Here is a 6000-nt window from a genome sequence, read left to right as displayed (position 1 = left end):
ATTCTTACAGAACAGGAAGAAAGGATCAGGTAAACCTATAGCAAGTCACAATGCAGACAAAAAGGAATTTAAGAATGGACTTAAAAAAGTGATGGGGGATCTGAGAAATCGTTGACGAGTTGCTCTGTGAAGAACAGGAGGAAACTGGGGAGAGTGTGGGCAGATCAGAGGTAAAAGAGGAAAACTTGTGCCTGGAGTCCAAGGAGGCGGTGAAGCTCCTCACTGAATACATTGATCAATGTGAACACAGCGTCAAAAGGCAGATATGGTCGAACATGCCGACGCTGAAAAGAGGATACGCTGGAAACTTGGAAAGCATTATGACAGATGATCCCACGGTGCCAGAAGGGATATAGTCTTTGTAATAGATGATTCCCCGGTGCCGGAATGGATATAGTCTTTGTAATAGATGATTCCCCGATACCGAAGTGATATAGTCTTTGTAATAGATGATTCCCCGATACCGGAAGAGACATAGTCCAGGAAATTTTGGAAGGCGATCAGATATTGCTGAGCTTTTGGACAAGATATTTGTGTCGTCGCTGGCCAGAGAAGTAGAACTAGATGATTGGAGGGTGGAAAATGTTATTCATTTGTTGACAAAAGATAATAGGGATAGTTTTTCGAATTTTAGTCCAGGGAGTCTTACAACAGTAGTGGGTAAACTACTGGAGAGGATTATTGAAGAAGGAACTTATGAGTATTTGGAGAAACGTAGTCTGCTTCGGAGAGACAATATGACATGTTGTCCTATATGGGTCAGATTGAATTATTTGAAAAAGTGAAACTAAAACAAACAGAAGAATCAGGACAGTCGATGTGGGTGCATTAACCTTGGTCAGGCGTTTCATCAGATCCCCATAGTTGACTCATTCAGAAATTCAGGAGCCATGGGATCGAGGGAAACCTGGCTGCGTTGATTAAGAATTGGCTTCCTATCCGAAGCAGATGATGTGGTAGACAGAGGAAATTCTGGCTGGACGACAAAGGGCAGCTGGGTTCCGCACGGAGAGTCGAAACTTCGGTACACTTTACAACTCTATTGCGAGTCTGCAGTTGCAGTGCTGCAAGAAACAGGGCTGAGGAAATAATCGATTTAATCTGATCACACAGCAACACCTGGATAATTTATGGAATTAGTGCTGACGACATAAACAAACCGCTGAGCGACGGACTACACCAGAGCGTTTTCTGAACTGACCTGTCATTTACTTATTACAGGGAAGATGCTACAATGACTTCAAAACAATCTTTTCGAATGGAATCCTACAACTTAAAACCAGCATTTCACAGTGTTCAACAGCAGCTCCTGGTGCTTATTAAAAGAATCAGCCTTCCAAAATGCCAATTCCAATTTCCCAAATTAAATACACACCAATTTATCCTAATGCCAATTTACCTGTGAATCGTAGTTCTATCGTATCTGGTGTAAATACGCTGATATTTCGATCCATCTAACCCTGATTCCACATGGCCGGTGTAGAATCCGTGTCTCCCTCCGAAATCAACAATAAATGGAACATTCAAAATTGCACAAACTAAAAACGCAGCGAAGGCAAAGCAAATACTTGTCTTCCTTCAAAACCATCGCAGGCAATTGGAGAATATACATTCTCTATACACGTCATAATGTTGTATACCTCTATCAAATCTCCCCTCAGTCTCCTAACCACTCGGGAATAAAGTGCTAACTTATGTAAACTTTCCCTTTAATTCAAAACATTCAGTCCCGGCAATAGCCGTGCAATATGTTTTTCTGCATTCTTTCAATCTTATTTGCATGTTTCCTGCAGGTAGTTGAGTCAAACCGCACACAATATTCCAAATTCGACCCCAATAAAGCCTGAAACCACAGCAACGTAACGTCCCAACTCCTGTACTCAGTACTTTGGTCTTGGAAGGCCAATGTGCGAAAAGCTGTTTCTACGACCCTGTCTAACTGTGCCGCAACATACATTGAATTATGGACCTGCATTCCCAGATTCGTTTATTCGATCGTACTCCTCAGTGCCCTATTTCTCATTGTGTCAGACCAACCCTGGCTGGTCCTCCCAAAGTGCAAAATCCAACGCTTGTTTGCGTTAACTCCGATCCGCTATTTTTCAGCCATTTTTCCAGCTGAGCCAGATCCCGCTTCATGCTCCGGTACTCTTCCTCGCTGTGGACTACACCCATTATGTTGTTGTCATCGGCAAATCTACTGATCCAGTTACCGACATTATTATCCAGATCATTGATATAGATGACAAACAACAACAGGCACAACAACGATCCCTGGGACACTCCACTTATCACAGGTCCCCAGTCAGAGAGACAACCATCCATTCCCACACTCTGGCTTCCCCAACATACCCAATGGCTAATCCAGTTTACTACCTCATCGTGAAAACCAAGCGACTGAATCTCCTCGAACATCCTCCCCTACGGAACCTTGAGAAATTCCTTGCTGAAGTCCCTGTTAGACGGCATCCACTGCCGTGATTTCCACACCATTCCTGGTAACTACCTCGTAAAGCTCTGTGAGATTGGTTAGACATGACCTAATACGCACTGGCCCATAATGACTATCGTTAATGTTCCTGTTTATGCAGATACTTCTTGTCATACCCCATGACCAGGGTAGTCTCAACACCTCATGTCGTAGTTCTTGACGAGTCCTTTCCAAGCAAAACTATCGATATCATGCTGCGGTCGGCACTCACATTTATGGCCTGTTGGTTTTAAGTTCTCCTGAACTATTACCAGACGCATTGAGAGTAATCTGGAAAAGGAAGGCGTCGTAGCTTTAAATAATTAATCGATTGGACTTAAATAGTGAGATACTGTACCTAGATAGAGCATAGAACATAGAATATTACAACATAGTACAGCCCATCGTCTCACGAGGTTCTGTAGGTTTTCAACTAATTTAAGTTCAAACTAACACATCTCCCTTCATCTGAATCAGAATCAGAACCAGATTTAATATCATCGGGGTATGTGGTGAAATTTGTTAACTTTACTGTAGCAGTGCAATGAAACAGAGTATAAATAAATTTAGAGATAAAAAAAAGACATGAGCTGCAGGTGGCGGAGGGGAAGTGTCTGTTCCTGAATCGTTGAGCGGGAGCTTTCCGGCTCCGGTATCTCCATCCCGATGGTAACACTGTGCAGAGGGCGTGTCCTGTTGGTGGGCAACTTTAATTATGGATGCCACTCTTACAAGAATCACCCCCAGTAATAATGATCAGTGAGGAACAGAGAATCTGCATTTGCCAACAAGTAATTTTTATTATTTCAACTAACCAAGCACGTAGTTTCACACGCCATCATCACTCCAGGACACTCAATGAACAGTCAATGAAGAGAAAAGTTATTACCGGGGAAAGGAGTCGACTCTGGCCAGAGAGACGAGAGATAGAGACTGGGGAGAAAGAGAGCGGGGACAGAGGCAGGAGAGGTAGCGAGAGATAGAGGAGGGTAGAGAAAGACCATGTGGAGGGAGGCCGGGGAAGTCGAGGAATCTGGTGTGTAGAGAGATCGGGGGTTGGTGAAAGATTTTCGATGGGGAGAGAGATCGGAGTCGGGTGCTTGGTGTCGGTAGAAAGCGGGAGGGGGATAGACAGGAGAGAGATAAAGTGCGAGGTGATGCATTTTGTAGGCTCCAGTAAGAGCGGGATGTCTACATTATTGATAAGGCTTTAGGAAAGTTGAGATTTGTTTATAAACCCAAAGATCCACAATGGCACTGGCGATACACGCGACGTATTGCCGACAGCTCGCAAAATGTCGAGATGTATTACAGCTGACCCATTGTCGCTGCCATCTGAAACCCCTAGTTTCCCTTTAAGAAATGTACTGTTGATCTGTCTAAATTAATCGGCAGTTTAACGAGCTGCTGAAGGACTAAGTGGACTTAACTCTCGGTAATACAGGTGCGGCACCTTTCAGCGATCAGCGAAGGTCAGCCATTACCATTGCCGGAAAAGAGGTCGGTTCGGAAGACTTCAAGCCAGACTAAATCGAAGGACGATGAAGCATCCTCTACCCGGCATCTTCTTAGCCAAAGGCCAATGACTTGAAAACAAGATACATTATGTAAGTGAAACATTGCAGTTTCGGAGGGAAATGAGGGGCTGCTGTCTTCTCTGTTTCATGGAGACATGGCTCAGTTCGGTGGAACAGCCGGAAGGATTCTCGATCCACAGTTCGGAGAAGATAAGAAGGTATTGTGGTGCTGGGGGTGGGGGGGGGGCGGTGGAACGGCGGTGTTGTTTCATGACTAACTCTTCATGCTCTCCGTATATAGCGGTCTTGCCGTACCCTTGTTCTCCCAATCACAACATCCAATTATTGAGTTCTGTCGGTGCTGCTTACCGAGAGGTTCTCCTCATTGATCCGGACGGCACTTCACATACCGCCAGAGCAGATGTTTAGCAAGCATACCATGTACTGAGTTCCGCGACCAGCAAACAAGGAACTGCCTACCCTGAGGACTTTCAAATCATTGCGGGGTTTCTGTGAGGCTTATTTAAAGAATTCTAGGCTTATTTATCATCAGCAAGTCATCCTCAGTACCAGCGGCTCCCGCACACGCGACCACGGTTAGAGCACGATCAAAAAGCCGAGCAAAAGCGTGTTGGGGAGGAAGCATTAAGAAGAAGGACGCCTCACGTCTTAATAAGCTGATAAGGAAGGCGGGCTCTGTCGTGGGCAAAGTACTGGAGAGTTTAACATCGGTAGCTGAGCGAAGGGCGCTGAGTAGGCTACGGTCAATTATGGAAAACCCTGAACATCCTCTACATAGCACCATCCAGAGACAGAGAAGCAGTTTCAGCGACAGGTTACTGTCGATGCAATGCTCCTCAGACAGGATGAAGAGGTCAATACTCCCCAATGCCATTAGGCTTTACAATTCAACTGCCAGGACTTAAGAACTTTTTTTTAAAGCTATTATTAATGCTTTTTGAGTTAGTGATTAGATGCATATCATATTATTACTGAGTTAAGTATTGTATGTAATGAGTTTTTGCTACAAGTGTATGGGACATTGGAAAAAATGTTGAATTTCCCCATGGGGATGAATAAAGTATCTATCTATCTATCTATCTATCATTCCATCCCCAGACCGTATTTCGGGCATTCTGGAGTCTGATTTTCTTTCTCCTACCTCTACCCAGGCGGAGGGTGAGGAACAAGACACCAGATGTATCGGCGACAATGTCGCGGGAATCGGGGGCCGACTACTGAATTGTTTCGAGGCGAGGACAGAAACAAAAATGACCCAGGGCTCATAAGAGAATCTAAATGTCACAGTCTTTATAAAGACACCGGAGAAAGAGTGTTTCCCGCTGATTCATTCAGAGTCCAGAGTGTTCCTTAACCAGAAGCACTGGGTGAACACGCGGTCTGCAAATTGCTGAGCAATAGATTCGTGACAATATTTATCACATTTATTCATTATTATTCATGTATAGGTTTTGTTTCATATTTTGCTGGTTTGGTAGTTGTCTATTGCTGTAGTCAGAACATTATCAGTTTCCCTGGTGGTCTAGTGGTTAGGATTCGGCGCTCTCACCGCCGCGGCCCGGGTTCGATTCCCGGTCAGGGAATTAAGATATTTTCTGCTGTAATTTAATGTGCTTATTTTAAATTATTTTGTGTATTAACTTGCTTCCACAACAACCCGATTCCTGTCTATGCTTAACCTGCATCCGCCTGATTCAGCACCATAAAACCACAAAATGTATGAGCAGAAGATGACATTGAGAAACATATCGCAGGTGCTGTCTCAATAACCATATAACCATATAACAATCACAGCACGGAAAACAGGCCATTCCGGCCCTCCTAGTCCGTGCCGAACTCTTAATCTCACCTAGTCCCACCTACCCGCACTCAGCCCATAACCCTCCACTCCTTTCCTGTCCATATACCTATCCAATTTTACCTTAAATGACACAACTGAACTGGCCTCTACTACTTCTACAGGAAGCTCATTCCACACAGCTATCACTCTCT

The 6000-nt window shown here is 44.4% G+C and overlaps 1 non-coding gene across 1 annotated transcript; it reads left to right on the top strand.

The window, feature by feature from the left end:
• Positions 1 to 5519: 5519 nt before the first annotated feature.
• On the top strand, positions 5520 to 5591 carry trnae-cuc (transfer RNA glutamic acid (anticodon CUC)). Its single transcript has one exon. It is a non-coding gene; the product is annotated as a tRNA-Glu (tRNA).
• The last annotated feature ends 409 nt before the right edge of the window (positions 5592 to 6000 follow it).

The sequence above is a fragment of the Hemitrygon akajei genome, unplaced genomic scaffold (genome assembly GCF_048418815.1).
Source record: "Hemitrygon akajei unplaced genomic scaffold, sHemAka1.3 Scf000045, whole genome shotgun sequence".
Classification (NCBI taxonomy): Eukaryota; Metazoa; Chordata; class Chondrichthyes; order Myliobatiformes; family Dasyatidae; genus Hemitrygon; species Hemitrygon akajei.
The sequence above is the reverse complement of the archived record's forward strand: the minus strand, read 5'-3'. Positions and strand labels throughout refer to the sequence as shown.